Source organism: Streptopelia decaocto (assembly GCF_964273445.1).
Source record: "Streptopelia decaocto genome assembly, chromosome: 1".
In the NCBI taxonomy this organism is placed as follows: domain Eukaryota; kingdom Metazoa; phylum Chordata; class Aves; order Columbiformes; family Columbidae; genus Streptopelia; species Streptopelia decaocto.
In genome coordinates, this window is record NC_138663.1 from 84,274,238 (window position 1) to 84,293,564 (window position 19,327).

Sequence of the window (19,327 nt, forward strand, 5' to 3'; positions counted from 1 at the left end):
TCTCTGCTCCCATTTGCAGTGTGCACCCCAGCACCCTGTCCTTGTTCCACACTCCCACCACATATTTTTTCTTAGTTGTCTCTGCCTTGTGTCCATCCTTCCCTATGAGATAGATGAACCTTCATGCACCTGGCCTTCTCCGCTTTCTTAAACGTTTGCTTTGCTTCTCTGTACCTGAACATTCAAAGACCATGTTTTTTTGTTTGATTTGGGTTTTGTTTGTTTGTTCCACTTTGTACTCCCTCCTGATCCCCACTTCTCGACAATTCAGTGGTAGTTCTCATAACAGGCTGCTGCAAAGCAGCTCTTTGGAGAAGGATCTGGGGGTTCTGGTCAACGGCAAGTTGAACATGAGCCAACAGTGTGCCCTGGCAGCCAAGAGGGCCAACCATGTCCTGGGTGCATCCAGCACAGCATTGCCAGCCAGGCAAGGGAGATGATTGTCCTGCTCTGCTCTGCACTGGTGTGGCCTCACCTGGAGCACTGTGTGCAGTTCTGGGCACCACAGGATAAAAGGGATATAAAGCTACTAGAGGGTGTCCAGAAAAGGGCTACAAAGTTGGTGAATGGTTTGGAGAGGAAGCCGTATGAAGAGTGACTAAAGTCACTTGGTTTGTTCATCCTGGAGGAGACTGAGGGGAGACCTCATGGCACCTACAGCTTCCTCACAAGGGGAGGAGGAGGGGCAGGTGCTGATCTCTTCTCTCTGGTGACCAATGACAGAACCCAAGGAAATGGCAGGAAGATGTGCCAGGGGAGGTTTAGATTGGACATTAGGAAAAGGTTCTTCACCCAGAGGGTGGTGGAGCACTGGAACAGGCTCCCCAGGGAGGTGTCACGGCCCCAAGCCTGACAGTGTTCAAGAAGTGATTGGACAACACCCTCAGACACATGGTGTGAACTGTGGGGTTGTCATATGCAGGGACAGGAGTTGGACTCAATGATTCTTGTGGGTCCCTTCCGACTCTGGACATTCTGTGATTCCATAAGAAAAATGAAGGTCTTTGGAGGGTATATGGGAATATATCAGAAGAATGGTGAGGAGGTTGGTTAAATGTAAATACGCTCAAGTGACTCAAGTCTGTAGAAAAAGCACATACATCACACTAATTGTTTTACTGACCTTGTGTACTTGATGAGTAGAACCTCTGTGTTAGATAACATAGGCCTGTGAGAAACTCTAGACAACTTATCACTGAGATTCCTGCTTTGTTGTGAGAAAGAGTGGGAGGCTGCGCCTGCCTGAAGCCTTGAAATACAGGCGAGCTCAGCAGGCCCAGTGATCTTCTTGACATGGCTGAACTGCTGCAGTGCCTGTGTCCCTGCTCGTGTCAGCTCTGCCTGGGACCTTAGGTACTACTTCGGAGATCCCCCAGTAGGGAGGTAACTAAAATAAAATTTGCTCTTTGCCATGCATTCGTGGCCTCTGGCTCTTCTTGCGACATGCCTGCGCCTGTGCACACAGAGGGCATCCCTTGCTGAACATCCCGCAGGTAGCAGTGCCAGTATCAGCTGAAAAGCCATTTCAGAGGAGGTGCCCACTGGGAAGGCACTCCTCAGGGTATGGCTTAAACTGCTCAAGGTCTCCCCTACTGAAACTCCTCAGGAACCTTGAGCCTGGGTTTGACAGGTGTCAAATCCAAAAGGAAAAGATGCTGCAACACCACAATGCAGACCCTTCCACAACTGCAAGCAGGCTAAGGCACAGCTCCTCTAGAGACTTATGAACTAGAGAGCTGTTTTGAAATTCAAAATGCTTTCGGAGCCTTCAGAGGTGTTTCCACCCACACAGTCATCGCTGCTCCCAATTGAATTACTTACACCATTTTCTAAATCCTGAATGGAAATTATAATCACGCTTCTCCTCATTGCATTCTACTGTACACATAAGAAGCAAAAAAATATTTTTTGTCCCACAATTTTTAATCCTCCAATCTCTGTTAATTTCATTATTTTAAGAGTACGTCGCTTTGTGTCTTCTTATATTTCTAGAGTATGTGGAAATTTCTAAGAGGGTGCTCATTTTAATGAATTTTCAGAGGAAGGCTTATTATGCTAAGTCAAATGCATTATCAAAATTCAGACACTGACATGCATTTGAGACATCAAATTCATCTTCAATGAAGTTGTTAATTAATTTTTCTCCCTCAAGTTAATTTTAGAGTTTTATTGAAAAGCCAAAAAAACTACAGTATACAAGTTGTGGAAATGTACTTTTCTTTATTCCATTCCTTTGTAGAAAATTGGCAATGTTTTCCTCTGCTTTTTTCTACTATTTTAGTATGAGAAAATGGAAGAATTATAGAGTAGTCTCGTTTTTCCTTTTCTTGCTGACAATTGGTAATACATTTCCTCTGCTTCACTATTGAATCTCTTTTCAAAAATTATGTTGGAAGAAAATGATCCACCAACTTGGGTAATAAAAAATTATAACTGTTGCATGTGGAGAACTAATTTCTGCATCTCTACATTTTCTGAATACTTCATATCAACTAGTTGTAAACAACTTTTGTAAAATTTAGGACAGAACAATCACAAGATAGTTGAGGTTGGACAGGACCCCTGGAGGTCGTCTCGTCCAACACCCCTGCTCAAGCAGGGACACCTAGAGCCGGTTGCCCAGGACGATGTCCAGACAGCTTTATCTACAGTGTTCAGAGAGTACGTACGGCTTCTCCTGTGCTTCAGTTTGTGCCCATTGTCTCTGGTCTTGCCACTGGGCACCACTGAAAAGAGCCTGGCTCCATCCTCTTTGCGCTCTCACTTCAGCTATTTATACACATTTATAAGATCCCCTGAGCCTTCTCAACAGTCCCAGCTCTCTTGGCCTTTCCTGCTAGGAGAGATGCTCCAGCCCCTTCATCATCTTTGTGACTGTTGATTGCAACCTTTCCAGTATGTCCATGTCTCTCTTATACTGGAGAGGCCAGCACTGGACACATTACTCTAGGTATGGCCTCACAATTGTGGAGGAGTTACCTACTGGCAACTCTTCTAATGCAGCTCAAGATAACTGTTAGTCATCTTTGCAGCAAGGATGCACTGCTAGCTCATGTTCAACTTGGTGTCCACCAGAACCCCCAGGTCCTTTTCTGCAAAGTTGCTTTCCAAATGGGTGGCCCCCGCCATGTATTAGTATCTTAGGTTGTTCCTCCATTGGTGCACAAGCACTGCAGAGAGGCACCCCGACATTTGCCAGAAAAGGGTATGAGTTTTTATTCAATAATGTTGCCTTGTTAGCACTTTCTTGCTGACATGCAAATGCTTGAGTTTGGCTTAAGCTTTCGTTTGTCAATTTTGTGTTCCCTTTTGTTCACATCTCCCCAAACCCTTCACTTGTCAGCCCTGTGCCTCACTCCCTCACAGGGCTGCTGATGACTCTCCCTCCTGCATAGGTCCTGGTTTAAAGACCTTCTTATCACATCAGCCATACTGGCAGCAAGGATGCCTTTGTCCTGCTTAGAGAGGTGGATCCCACCTCTCACAACTAGATGTTGATCCTCAGACAAGGTCCCATAGTCATAGAAACAAAAAACCTGTCACTGACACCAGCTCCTCAACCAGTTGACACACAGTTGTCTCCTCTTCCTCCTTGCACCCTTTCCCCTCACCAGCAGGGCTGATGAGAACACGACCTGGGTCCCCATGCCCTGATGATCACCCCCAGAAGGAACACTGTTTGAGAAGGTGCATTTTTTTTAAAGTATCTAAAAATGTCTAGAAATTCCTTAAAGTTATTTTCCTGCCTCTCTTTCCTAATTAATAGATCTGTAGCACATCAAAAACATCCTTCTGACATTGCAGATGGTAGAAATACAAATCTAATGCAACATTTAAGTTGCTCATAACTTGGCTGAACTGTGATAGCTTGGACTGAAATTGTACTTCTTGTTTGAAAACTTCAGCAAAAGATGCTGAGTCCTGACAAGGAGATGAGGGAAAAATACTTTGTTTTCCTTCATTTGAATTTGTTTTAGGACTTACCTTTTTAAGTTACAGAAACTCTGTGCTTTTGAAGGGAAAGCTGAAAGTTAACTGTGATAGAGGTGCATGTCTTATAGTTCCTATTTGGGGGGAGAACAAAAAGCACCCCTCAAAACTACTAGCAATCAGATTTCATCAAGTGATGAACTTCTGGAAAAAACTCTCTAGCACATGGTCAGTACAGAAATGATCTGAAGATGCTGTCTGGAGGTGCACCAAGCATGTTCCAGCTCTTGCCTGCTGCTTGAAACCCATGTCCATCAGTTTTGCACAAGCACTACAGGACACTCCAGCTGGGGATAGCTGAGCAGGTCGCACTTGCAATTGCAATTCCTCTGGTCACTGTGGCACCAGTCACCTCTGCTTGGAGAGAGAAGACTATTGCTTTGGTGTTCTTCCATGTGCGGCCTGCTGCCCAAGTTGTAACAAAGGCAGGAAGCAGAGGGCGGCTGGGGAGCACGGGCTAAGCTAAATGCAAGACAAGGGACTGAAACATTCAGGATTAAGATACTTGTCAGGAGGGGAGGAAATACTGAAGACACAAGCCAAGAGAAAGCAGTGGCAGAGAGAGCGAGCAGAAAGCCCTGGTGATGGGTGTTTCACACCTCTCTGACTCATACTCAGTGTGCTTTGCCTACTGCTGCTTTGGCTCCTCAAGTGGAAGGCATCTGAGCTGAAGCCCTGAGAGATGGACCTGTTTCTCAGTTGGGTTACTCAGGGTGGCTGTGTGGGACAAAATCACTGTTCACTAGCCTGGGGTTTATTGTTGTTTTACTTTTGGAAGGGAACTGAAACCCATTTGACAAAAGAGCTGCAAAGGAAAAGTTAAGAAATACTAGAAATGAGGGTACTTGTAAGCTTGGAAGTTCTTCCTCCTTAAGTGTAGGGATAATTATATACTTCTTAATTAGATTATCACATATTCCTCTTCCCACAGGATCTCACTTTTTTCAGCAAATGAGCTGTTTTTCAATAGTCCCTTTCATCCTCCTCACTTGATGTGCAGCTCAAGCTATTATTTAATGCATATTATATAACCCTCAGACTAGATGCAAAATTATTCATTTCCTTCTTTCTCTGGGATCCCATGGGGCTTTTGCCATTATACACCCATGGATCATAAACATTGATGAATATCTTTTACTCAGCTGGGATTACCATCTCCATTCGTAGAACGAGGAACAGAGGCAAAAAGAGGTGAATGTTTCGGTTTTCAAGTATCTGCTGATTCTGGGTAGCCACCCGGAACACACATGCATTTCTTTTCCAGGGAACGTGCTGTTTTTACAAGTTGGGTAGGACATGAGACGCCTGTGTGAGTTTGGGACATGTGGCATGGGAGCTCTTTCATGGGGCTGTTTTGTGAGGCTTCAGGAGAGGTTGCTCCTGCAGATCCCGAGGGAGAGGAGATGTGTCGCTGCAGCGTCAGGCCGGCAGTCTGGCCTACTTGGAGGGGTTGCATTTGAACCCCATTGTTTCTTGCTGTTTCCCACCAGTGAGCATAGATTGTCATTCGTTGTGCCTCATGAATTTCTCTCCTTTGGTGACTAATCCCTCCCATGCTCTGTGTGGGCAGCCCAGGCATACAGCCTTCTGAGTCCTGCAGGGCCATCTTTTACAGCCTCTGGAGTCCTGGGATAACCTGGAAATCTGTGCTTTCATTTCTTTGTGCAGAACCTGCTTACTTCATGCTGGCTGTGGAAAAGATCTTGAAATGTACTGTTTAAGTCTTAAATACAGAAAGACACATCAGAAGAGCTAAAATTGATCCCCATTCTAAAAATTTCCTGATTTTAAACCAAGCCCAGAGAATTTGGGGTTGCTGGGAATTTGCAGGAGTATTCCATGAGACAGCTACATCAGATAGGTAGAGTCTATTTGATATTTTATGAATATGAATAAATTTTTCTACTTATAAAGTGGCTCTTTAGGGGCCTTAGGCTTTACTGAGAAATCTGAGGCGTAAACAGGATTTCTAAAGATTTTAGACAGTGGATGATGTGCAAGGTGGCTGTATTCACCTGTCTGTGATAGGACACACTGATCCAACAGGCTAGTTCAAAGAGCAGTTGGAGCGAACACGTTTTGTAATTATAAAATGTGGTGTTCACAGAAGTGGAAACATTTTGCAGATACAAATAAATTTCTGTAATTGTACTTCTTGGAAAAAATGAGATAACACCTTTCAATAAAGTGGAAAGGTTCTGTTTCAACAATTGCAGAAACTAACATTTCAATATAGCATTTCCAAATAATTTAATGTATTGAAGCTATTTTATGTAATACAAAAATAATGTTGATTTTTTTTTTCTTTACAGTAAACAGTATTTTTTCTGGAGATGTATTTTATAAAATACATCTGGAAGTATTCTTTTTTCTACCAGTTTTGGAAAGGAGTCACATCTAAAGCTGCAGAATTTCCTTCAAATTGGAAACTCTGGTCCTCCCACGTCTAGCTGGACAAGTAATAGACTTATTGGGCCTTTACTTTTATTTTAAACCATAAATTCTTCAAATTATATCTAGTACTCCAGTGTGATCTTATACACACCCTGGTGTAATTGGGCCCTTATCTTCACTGTAGCTTGTGCCACGTTGATATTGTCATAAAATTGATAATACAATGACCTACCACAGGCATATTATTTAAACTGTCTACTTACCTTCCTTATTGAAAAGCTGAAGTTATAATATTTATTTACAAAAGCAAGTTTAAAAAGTTAGTAAATCATAAACTATGAAATGTAGTACTTGTTCTGCTGAGTCAGTGGAAAAATGGTCTTGGAACTGAGTCCTAAGTGTGTTCTAAAATGTAGTGGATTGCTTGATCTTAATTACTTTCACATTGCATTTTATATTGTCAACAGCTACTTCTCAAGTAGCACCTTTAATATTGGACTGAAAGCAGTTCTAGATCCAGCAAGTTGGTTTTTGTTTTTTTTTTTTTGTGTTTTTTGGGGGTTTCTTTTTTTTTGGGGGGGGGAGGGGGGAAGTGGGGGTGTTTGGTTTTGGAAGGCTTTTATAAAGAAAAAACAAATTACACTAACTTTAATGGAAAGTATTGATAGTCTTGTAAATCCTTTAATCTAGAAGGAATCAAAATGGTTTATAGATTAAATATCTGCAGGGTACATCAGTCAAATGCAAAATGCTGCTCCACCAACCTGTGTCCAGAATACTTTAGAGTAATGGCATAAGAGGGAAGTAAAGAATTTCTCTCCCATTAAAGCTGTGGGAGGTGATCTTGGAAAATACAACAAAGTTACTGTGGCAGGAAAGTAACAAAGGCTCCAGAAGTCATCCTCCCTTGACCTTCATGCTGTCCTGCAAGCACCTCCCAGCCCACTCTGAGAAACATGATGTTGAACCCGGGAAAGAAAAAAAATCCATTGGACAATGACAGAATTCTGTGAATTGAGATCACATTCATTAATAATTCTAGGCAAAATAAAATTAACAAAATACTTCAAAATTGCCGAAGAATCCATTTGAGTATATTAAATGAGTATGTAGATAGTCTACATAAAGTACATCTGCCTCAGCATGGCAAATGAAGAACAATCCATCCCAAAATAACCCATAGCCTGGCACTATCCTGGGAAGTGTTGGATCAAATTTACTCTTAGGGCTGCTGTGTTTTACAACACAGAGGATGTGTTTCAAATTTGGTTGAAATACATGAGATTTACTGTTACAGGCAATTTTGGATCCTTCCAGATGGGAGGACTTAAAAGGACTGTCAATGATTTCCATCAGGATTTATATGTTGTAAAACACTGAAAAGTTTATGAGCAAAATAACTGTTATTATCTGGATATCTCTGAGATATGAAGAACCCGATTCCAGGCCAGAGCTGAAAGACTTGAACTTGAGAAAAAGCTGCTGATAATTTCTTTGCTAAGAGATGAAGGAGATAACCAGCAGTCAGTGAAGGAAAGATTTCTGTTGAAGGGTTGACATCTACAAAGTTTTGATCAGAACCCGAGTGTGTCAAAAACTGGGTAGCTGATTAGTTTTAAATATGTTACTGTATGTCATGGTTTAACCCAAACTAGCAAGAGAGCTGCTCACTCATGCCCTCCCGCACCCCCCCAACAGGGGAGAGAATCAAAAGGGAAGGGAGAAACTTGGATTGAGGTAAACACAGTTTAATAAAATAACAAGATACTAATATACCACTAGTAAATATATATATATATATAAAATAGAAATAAAACATACTCAAGGAAATTCTTTACAAGCTATCCACAACAGAGCAACTAGTCCCAGCAAGCCACACCTGTTCCTAAAGTTGATCCCAGAGAGAGAGAAAGGAGAGGAAAAAGGCAGAAAAGCCCAGAGGCCTCTGCAAAATGGCAAAGGCATCCTGTACCAAAAACTCCCTCAGCTTCAACAAGAAAAATAAAAAACCAAAACGCGCACAAGAGCAAGCGCCGAAGAAGCCAGAGAGATTGGAAGAGTCAACCAGAAGGCCCCACTCTTAAATCTGGAGCATGACACTAATGGGATGGAATACTCTCATTGATCAGTCTGGATGTCAGTCAAGTGCTGCCCCATCTCTGCCCCCCTTCCTCGATGCCTCACACCTGTGGGCAGAGCAGTCAGAGTGTCCTTGGCTCTCAGACCAGAGCAATTAAAAACATTAACTATGTGCTGGGTTGTTATCTTCTTGTTCTCAAACTAACTCCAAATAATGAGCATGCTAGCTATGAAAAAAAGGTTTCTAACTGCGTGAAGAAAATTAACCCATTTTCAGTCAAACCAGCACACTGTACTATGATGTGAATGTGGCTTTTAATGAAGAAACTGAGGAAAGAGTTTAGACGTGCTTGCTAGAGCCGTCCTTGGGCTCACTCAGTGGCTGAGGAGCCCCTATCGACTCCCTGACCAGCCTCAGCATCTGACCGCACATTATCCTACAGAATTAGGGTCAGCCCCCTCCATCCCTGTTCTCTGGATGCTCCTTTGTATCATTGCTCCAGCCAAGGCTTCTCGTGGTGTCTTAGGGGTTAAGGTGACATAAGATGAATGCACAACAGGCAGTGTTATTCTGATGGATTATTAAGTATAGCTGGAAGGACCTTATCAAGATAAGGAATTAGCTCACTCAAGCACTGAATTGTGTAGTGAGGTCACACTGGCTTGCTTCCGGATCTTTGTTTACCATTATAAAAAGACTGGATGACAGCCAGCTGTTGGCTCAGTAAGAAGGCAAAGGAACAAGATGTCTACATTTGCAAAGGACTTTGCAAGTTGTAATTTATGTTACAGTTGCAAACAAATATAGCACACAGTACCTAAATTTCAGCTCATAAAACCATTCCTCAGCCACATACACACACCACAAACTACACATTCACAAATTTGACTGAACAGAGACCACATACAGAGAGAACTATACCCAGCACATCCTTTCTTAGGTCACAGGCAAATGTGCATTTGTCTGCACTGCAAAACAAAAGTTCAGATGGCAGAACCCCTCATCATCTCCCGTGCTTTCTCAGCAAGACAAAGGTGAGCTGAGAGTAGCCGCTGGAGTCTTGGACGTTCTAAGGTGTGGAGCTGCAGATCAAACCCCAGGCAGAGGCTCAGTGTGAGCCGCTCAGCTCAGTGCAGCAGTGAGAAGGTAGCGGAGAGGTGCAGAACACACTGCACTCCCTTTCCCTTGCACTTCATGGTTATTTGTGAAGTCATCAGCGTTAACTGCCTTTGTAATATTTTCCAAAGTGATGGTCTTCATATCACTACAGGAAGTACAAGGGCAGTAAGAATCAGGGGGCTATGAGTAGAAAGGTGTAAAAGGAATGTAAACTAACCTCTGACACAGAGTAAATAACACACTCAGAGGAGCGTGTTACTGAGGAGTATCCTCTAGCCATGCACTTTGTAAAAAGTGAATTATATGTAAGTACTATACCAAGATTAAGAAGAATAATATGAAAATAATACACTCAGAGGAGTGTCTCTAACCAGGAATATCCTCTACCTATGCACTTTGCAGAAAGTGCGTTATATGTAAATGCTATACCAAGATGAAGAATGCTGTGATATCTGCCTATGGCACTGGATTGTCCTTTTGCCTCTCGTGGCGAATGAAGACTGCAGAGTTAATAAATTCCTTCTCTGCTCGCAAGTATGCCATCAGCTTTTTTTCTTTCTTGTCCTCTGGAAGTTTTGTGGAGGCAGTATGTGTCAAAATAGACTTGAGCACTGCGATTAAGTTCTTAAGTCTGGGACCTGCTCTTCTGGAACAAGATTTCTCCCTTTTCTCTGGGCCAGCTCCCACTAGCTGTAATGTAGCATATGACTGCACATGCCTACAGGGAAAATGGGTTGGGAAATATATCAAACATAGTCAATTCAAGGTTTATGGCAAGTCATTAAAGATTTTTTAAAAGTTAAAAGTGGCAAGTGAAGAGGGCAATTGTCTGAGCCAGTGCAAAAGGTTTATAAGTAGGAAGGAAAGCACTAGAATAAAGAAAAATTATTCTGGGCCACAGGGCAGGTATCTGCAGGCAGGTGGCAACTCTGTGCCTGGCAGGAGACATGCTGGTAGCTAAGTGGTTCAATACTTTGTTCATATAGTAAGTGTCAGACTGCATGGAGGTGGCAAAAATTACATTTAATTTAAAGCTTAAGTTGCATTAAAGCAAACCAGATCTCCAAAGAATAGATTGCAGAGAGGAATCCTGCTCTGCCAAGTAAGAAGTGTGTAAGGTGTGATCTAATACTGTGCCTTTTCACTATGCATTTATAGGACCCTGTGAAATGCATATGCTCCAGTTATGCTTCCTGCTTGTGTTACAACACGAACTAATTGTTGTTAAACTTACAACAGCTCCCAGTGGACTGAGAGCCCAAGACCGCAAGGCTGCTTTTCTAGGAGGTTGTGTCACACCAACATGGAAGAGGCTGAATTTGAAGCCTGCTCTCCTGTTCTGTTCTGACACCAGGAGTGCCAGTACATTCAGGTGGGCTTACCTGGTGGTTGCATGTGAGACAGGAGAAGAAATCCATCAAGGGCCAACCATAATAAAAATCCATCTAGTCTTGCTTCCCTTTATCAACAGCAAAAATCGAAGCATTGACCTTTTCTGACTGATTTCTGCCTGACTTTAAGCCTATCTGATCATTTACAAGATACTAACTGAAGAGTTAGGACATTACCTGCAGCCAGTTTCCTGAAGTGATGAAATCAGCCGATACGCAAATGATGTTGTTGCCTGACAGCACATATAATGAGAGGCACACTGCAGGATGCTGTTGTCCAAGGAGACAGTTGCTTTCCTTCACCTGAGAGAACTTTGGGGTGCTTCCTGAAGCCATTTTGCCAGTCCTGGCTGCAGGTTAGGCCTCAAAACTGTAATGCTCTGAGACTGACTGTTAAGATGCATTTTGGATGATTTTAGAAAGCCCTGTTTTGAATTAATCTTTGGGAGGGTTGTGGTTTGTTGTTTTGTTTGGTTGTTTGTTTGGTTTTTTGCTTCAAAATTAAAAAAAAATAAAAAAATAAAATCTTTGTTTTCAAAATCCTGAGGTGCAATAATTGACTTTTCTGGGTTGTCTTCTCCTTTCTTTAGCCATGATTTCTCCCCAAATATGTCCAGAGCTTGCCATTACAGTTAATCCATCCCAAAAGCCCTCTCTGCAGGTCCCTTGTCAGTGCACTGCTGTTCCACACCGTATGAAATGCTGTGTGTCTCTCATGAGGGACTCTGCTGACAGAAGCAATTCAGCTCTCCTGCCCTAGCCTCTGATAGTTTGTGATTATAAAATCTCAGCCCTCCTCATGAACATAAGGTACGCTCCCCTTCACTCTGCCACACCACTGCAAGATGTGAGTTGTTGATGGAATTTACCTTCCCCTGAAAACATGACATATTTAGCATTGTCTGAGGTAATAAAAAATGAGCCAGTTCCTATTAAAGCAAATCCCATTCCCCTGCTCTACAAGCTAGCCCTTTTCCTTACTCCTTCCCAGGAATTTCCAAAGTCAGGCAGGAATCCTGCAAGGAGCATCATCAAATGCAGAAAGGCTGCTACACTGCCTGCACCCCCTCTTCCCTTTTGAGCTAAAATGCCCTTTTTTTTTTTTTTTTTATTTTTCCCCCCACTAGTAACTCAATATGATATATCTGTGCTGAAAAGCTAACAGGGAAATAAAAAAGATTTAAAACAAACCTTCCAAGGCCAGTGGAAACAATGATTTTATCAAAACTTGTAGCTCTTAAATAAACAGAATAAAGCAGAAACAGGTTGGTCCAACAATGACTCTATCCAGCCGTAGGCAGTAGATGGCAGTAAAAGATGGGGAAAGTGAAGATTAGACCTGTAGCTGGGAAATAGCAGGCGAGTTTCTATTTCAATGCAGAGGCTTCAGCATAACCTGGTGCCATGCTCTGCTTGAAATTAAATTAGAAAGGCATAGTTTCTTGAAGAGCCATTTTTTCTTACGTCTCTTGTCTTTCTCCGTAGGTTCATTTGGTTCCCTACAGAAGTCTTGCAAGCACAATGATGAAAGTCAGCTCCCCCTCACTGAAGGCCCAGTAACTAACTGGTGGGTATGATCCAGAAACTGAATGGCAGCTCATGAAGAAAGCAAAAACTACAACCAGCTGATATGCACATAGCCAGCTGAAGTGACCCAGAGCCCATTTCTCCACAGTAATGTTCAGTCAGCGTTTGGATTAGTGAATTGAATATGGCAAAGAAAAACCATCCTGGGACCTTAACTGAGTGTGGTGGTCAAAGCCCAGGCTGTGCACTTCAATACAAAGCAAAACTTTGTGCAGCAGAACACTGTGTACTCCTGCATTGTGTGAGCTGAATGAAACACTCAACATTGTGGTTTGTTAGTTCTGATGCTACTCTGCAACAACTGAGCACTTCCCACCTGGGCATTAAGGGACATGTCTCTCATCTGTCACACTGAGAGGGATGAAAAATAGGAGCATAAGCCTGGAGGGAGTCCTGGGACCCTGACTTTGCACACATCATCATCACCACATATCTTTAGAAAATGGATTAAACTCCATCCCAAAAATACTTTGTTCTTCTGTTCTTCCCCCCTTATAGATGCCCTCTGATTATCACCTGTAATATCCCATATTTCTATGCTGCACTTTGCTCCAGCTGTGACATATACCATAATTCTATAAACTGCAATGAACATAAAGACAATTATTATTATATAGTATTTGAACTATAGAAGTAATATAATTAGTGCAATTAAAACACATTAAAAAGTCTGAATATAAATACTAAAATGTCCAGTTCACATTGGAAGCCGGTTGACATTTTTCACAGACAATGGCTTTTGACAAGGGAAAATTCAAAGTTCTTCAAAATCTAAAACTTTTTCAGCAAGCAAAACTTTTCAAAACGCTTTTTCAATGAAAATAGTGGCATTAATTCTACTGAAAAGTTTTCTCAGGGGAAAGACGCTTAATCACAAGCTACATGTAACATCTAGAGGAAATAGCATCCTCAACTGAGTCACCTGCAACAATTTCAGTAAGGCCTTTACCACCGTATCCCACAGCATTCTCCTGGAGAAACTGGCAGCTCAGGGCCTGGGTGGGTGTACTCTGTGATGGATAAAGAACTGGCTGAATGGCTGGGCCCAAAGAGTTGTGGTGAACAGAGCCAAATCCATGTGCAGCCGGTCATGAGCAGTGTTCCCCAGGGCTCAGTGTTGGGGCTAGTTCTGTTTAATCTCTTTATCAATGATCTGGATGAGGGGGTTGAATGCACCCTTAGTAAGTTTGCAGATGACACCAAATTGAGTGGGAGTGTTGATCTGCTGGAGGGTAGAAAAGCCATATAGAGGGATCTGCAGTGGCTGGATCGTTGGCCTGAGGCCAATTGTATGAGGTTTAACAAGGCCAAGTGCTGGGTCCTGCACAACAACCCAAGGCAGCGCTACGGGCTTGGGGAAGAGTGGGTGGAAAGTTGCTTGGCAGAAAGAGATCCGGGGGTTTGGTTGACAGCAGTGTGCCCAGGTGGCCAAAAAGGCCAACAGCATCCTGGCTTGTATCAGGAATAGCGTGGCCAGCAGGACTACAGAAGTGATTGTGCCACTGTACTCAGTGCTGGTGAGGCCACACCTTGAATACTGTGTTCAGTTTTGGGCCCCTCATCATAAGAAAGACATTGATGTACCAGAGAGAGTGCAGAGGAGGATGATGAAGCTGTTGAGGGGCCTGGAGCACAAGTCTGATGAGGAACAGCTGAGGGAACTGGGGCTGTTTAGCCTGGAGAAAAGGAGACTGAGGGGAAACCTCATTGCTGTCTATAACTCCCTGAAAGGAGGTTGTAACATGGGGGGTGTTGGTCTCTTCTCCCCAGTAGCAAGTGACAACACAAGAGGAAATGGCCTCAGGTTGTGCCAGGAGAGGTTTAGACTGGATATTAGGAAAAAATTATTCACAGAAAGGATTGTCAGGTATTGGAACAAGTTGCCCAGGGAAGTGGTGGAGTCAGCATCCCTGGAGGGGTTTAAAAGATGTTCTTAGGGACATGGTTTAGTGCTGGAGTTAGGTTATGGTTAGACTCGATCCTGAGGCTCTTTTCCAAACAAAATGATTCTATGATCCTCTGATTCTATATTCTGTATTATACATTACACATTATTTATTATTAACTATACTTGTCAGCTCATGTCAGCAACAAGGAAAAGGGTTTGTTGTACCTAAAAACACCACTTTTCAGGATATGGTTTCAAACATTCAGCTGGACAAGAGACAAGGAGAAGAGCTAAGGGCAGTCTCTGAAAACCACCCTCACTTCTGTTCTTGCTCTGAAACTAGTGCTTTCAGTTTCTTTGCAACTACAGAAAGGAACTCAAGTATGCAGAGGTTTCAGTCAGTGGAGGGCAGCAGCAGCTGCGCCTTAACAGAATTATATTTATTTAAAAATTGTCTGGAAAGTCTTTAGAATTTGCAATTCAGCCTCAGGGCACTGAGAAGCAGATTAATACAGTGAATAATTATTTTAAAATCTGTTTATGTTTCTAATTTATTAATGAAGATGGTAGGAGCAGATTTCAAGTAAAAAGAAAGATCAAACTAGCCAAAATAAGACAAGAACCTGAGTCCCAAATAATTTTTTGGTATCCGACAGCGAGATTTTCAATTACAATAACAAATGTCAATAATGCCATCAGCCTTCAGAGAAAAGATCTAAGGTCATGTCAGTGACAAAAACATACACATTCTGAGAAGTCTTTGATGTGACTGCAGTAAAATGCAGTTAACTTTCAGGAAGAACTGCATAGAGATGGTACAAGGAAATTAATGACATCAACTAAATTGATTAAATACTTCAAAAGCATCATGCATATTGTTGAAAAACAGTCAGGGAAAGGCTCAAGGAAAATGTTTCAAAAAGACTCTCTCCTAATTTTTTTCCTTCATAAAGTCTGGAAGGCTAAGCACCACAGTAAAGGAGAAATTTAAGAGTAATAAGCCATCCTGCAAAAAGTTGAGAATATTTCCAAGCAAACAAAGTAGAAAAAAATGCATACTTGGGCAAATATATTACAAAACCACGATTAAAATCTGGAGGGAGAAAAATTTCAGTAAAACCTTCCCCATGATGGCATAGAAATTACCTGGTGATTAAAGCTTATGAGTCAGAAACCCTACCTGAGGGTATGTAGGGCCAACTGATGATGCTTTTTTTAAGGCAATAATTCAAAAAGAGACAAAAATGTGGCAAAAAAAGGCAAAGAAACTCTTGGCCCGTATTGTGAAGGTTAAGGAAGTTCCTAATGAGGGATGAAACAGAAGATCTGTCTCTGTCCTGGTTTTGTTAAAAAACAAAGTTTCTCTTTTAGTGAATTTGCCTGTCAGCTAAAGCTTTCATATTAGCTGCATCTTCCTGGAGAACCAGATACAAGTTTTGGTAAACATAGCAATGGAATGCAAAGTTATTGATAATGGATGGATACAGCTCTCGCGAGAGGGGCAACGAGAAACAGGTGACCAAGAAACTGATCAACGAAGTATAATATCCCATTCATGTGAATACTTCATATAAAAGTGGGAGATCACAAGGATCTCGTCCTTTTCCCTTTTGCTTATGGCTGACATTAGGAGAGGACCTTCCTAGTTGTTCCTGGGAACTGAGGCCTAGTGAGAGACTGAATCCAGCTCTGGTTGGCTGCAGAGTCCAATCCAGGACTTTGGGTGCTGGCTCTGCAGACCTTCAAGATTGGTTTTGTATATTTTGTATTATTTTATCTATTCTTATTAGTAGCATTAGTAAAACATTTTTAATTTTTCCAACTCTCTTCTCTCTGTCCTTCTTTCCCTCCCGATCGCCTGTCCTTAGTGGGAAGCGGGGAGATGGAGTGACTGAAGGTGGAAGGCAGGGGGAGAGGAGGTTAACACTACATCTGCCAGGGTTTTATTGTCACCCTGCAATCAAAACCCTCAACAGTCTCAAACTGAAGTATTAGTTGATGGGATTTTAATACCATGTAGGGAGAAGAGGAAACATGACTTTTAACAAGGGCAATCATAGCTCTTCAATGTGTTGTAATGCTGTATATAGGCATGGGTGATCTGATTTACCTAATATTTTTGCATGTTTTAAAATGTTTATGAGGAAATCCCTTGGAATGTCATAAATAAAAGAAAAAATAAATTTAAAAGGTCATATTCTGTAGTATTGTCTAGTTAAGAATAAGAACTAAAGATGAGAGATACATTGCTTACTTTCCCATAGACAAAGGTGACTGTGTCCTGAATGGAACTTTGCTAGAGCCTGCAGTGTTTTACATACTTGTGAATTATCTTGAAAAATGGGTACAGGGAAGGGTGCAAAATCTACTGATACCACATTGTTTAGGACCATAAAAACAAAAGCAGGTTGTGAAAAGTTAAGAAATGCTGAGTAACTAGACAATAAACCAGCAGATATTAATTCATTCTTTATTGAAAAACCCAGAGATGCGCATGATGAAAAACAGTCACACACATACAGATTGATCGGCTCTGAACTAGCTGTGGCCAGCTAGAAGATACTGGTCTAAACACACTTGTCCTACAGGGACAGCACGGGACATTTCTGGTTAAGAATTCTAGCTTATAGGAATTCACCAGGTAGCAGGGCCCAAATAACAAGAGCAGGAACTTTTTCCATGTTCTTAAATTAAATTGTCAAACACATGACTATATGATGTTGTACAAGCCAAAACTTACATTTACACAAGAGAATTAGATAAATTCCTGAAATTCCTTGGAGGATTAGTACACACCAATATGCAAATCTTGATATGGAAAGTCACTAATTGACAGATTCCTGAGAGCAAGGAAGTAGGACCAGAGGTAGCATCACTGCATAATTGCCCCATCCTTACTTTCTACCTTTCTGCCTTATTTTCTACCTATCTGCGTTCAGTCAGTAACTGAGAGCACACCAACAGGGTAGGCAAATGTACTATCTGCCCTTGTACACAGCCTGCTTTATAACAAAAGTACATTACTGCTGGTAGATATGGACCAGTTGAGTGACATCACAGCCCTAAATGAGGAATGTTCGCCTCAAAGCAGAGGCGAACCCCATCCAAGAAGCTTTTCCTAAGATTTTCCATACTCTATCTGCATACCCATTCCTCTCGTGCTGCTATTCCTGAAGAGGATGAAATTGTCTTACAGATCAAAACACCTGCTTTTGCCAGCCTGCAGCCTACAACCCCAAAGACTTTCTCCTGTGCATAATCCCTTTTGGTCCTTTTTGCTATCTAGAACAACAATTCACTTCCTCCTCATGGAGCTTTCAGCCTGGGATGGCACCTAAGAATTGGTAGCAAGAAAAGTAAGGCATACTAGAAAACCAAGTCAGATGGGGCGCTGAAGAAAACAAGTCAGGCAATGCTCTTCAGCGTTCCAGTACATTTAATCTGTGTCTGGGGAGCTGAAGTGGTCACCGTTTTGGCAATATACAAGAAGCCAATTGTGCTGCATCAACCAGAGCTGTAGCTTTCCATCCCCATTCATCTTTGATTTGCCAAGCCAGCCAGGAAAAGAATGATGATATAGACTGAAAAATGAAGTGGTTTTCTGAAGGCTTTACACAGAGCTTTCAAAAGTGATTTTTGGTTTTGCTAGTTTATTTTATTTTGAATTCAGGGCTTTGGATGATCAATTTTGTTGCTCTTTAAGCAGAAATATTTCCAGCCCATAGAACATTGTTGTCACCCCTAGCAAGGATATGGATAGAGCATCTTTTACTGCTTGCAGGGAACTTGACCTCCAAGCTCAGCCTAGCAGCCAAGGTTCTCTATTTCTTGGTCCTCTTACTAAAGAATAAAATTAAGGCACTACAGCATGGCAGGGCAAACGTTGTTGATTTATTGCAATCCAGATTCTAAGAATAACACAAAGAGGATTCAAAGCAAATTTTGCAAAAGGATTCCTACCCTACAAAACAAATTCTGTACTTTAGCAACCAAATGTTCCTGTGACGAAGCTGAGATCACCAGCTGATGACCAGGTTTCTTCACTCTGTGCATGTCTTTCTATATGGGAAGAGTTAGATATCAAATCATGAGGTCCTGAGGTAGCTCTCAACTGTCCCAGCATGATGTAACACTAAGGAACTGACCCATCGGTTGTGAGACACTACAGGTATCTGCTAATCCCCTCTGCCTTACTATCTCATAACAAAGGTTCTTTAAAAAAAATGTGCAGATAAATTGTGTAGTTATCTTGCTTTGGATGCCTACAAAAAGTGTTCACTTACAAGGCTGATCTTTTCCTCTGTCATTTTCCTCACCATATGTGGATCCCTCTGTAACAAGACATGAGAAGGGTCACGCTGCTGGACAGTACCCCCTACACACACCCAGCAAAGGCAGCAATACAGCCCCATGCCTTGATCTGCCAAGCAGGACACAGTGATGCCCAAGAGGGTTGGCACAGGTCAGGGCAGTCACAAGAAAACAATGAAGTGAAAGGGCAAAAATAGGATGCCCTGGAAGAGCCCAGGCTGCCTTCTCAATTAAAAGAGTTTATAACCTAAAACAACAGCCATGCAACAAGCAATCCTAGGTAATTTTAATTTACCCAAAGACACGTTATGCTTTTCTTCCCATCCAAATTACACTCCATTTTGAAATTAATGTTTAGATCTGGTTCCAGATCTAGACATGTTTGATCAGATGTGTCAGACTCAGCCCAGTCACTAAGGAGCCAGGACCCAGATATGAACTTGAAGTAACAACTTCTGCCCTTCCTCATGCACATACAACTTCATAAACTTCCAGTGGTGGGAGAAAGTTGCCTTTTTAAAAAAAAACCAAACAAATACACAACAGAGCACTCTGCCTAGATCATGA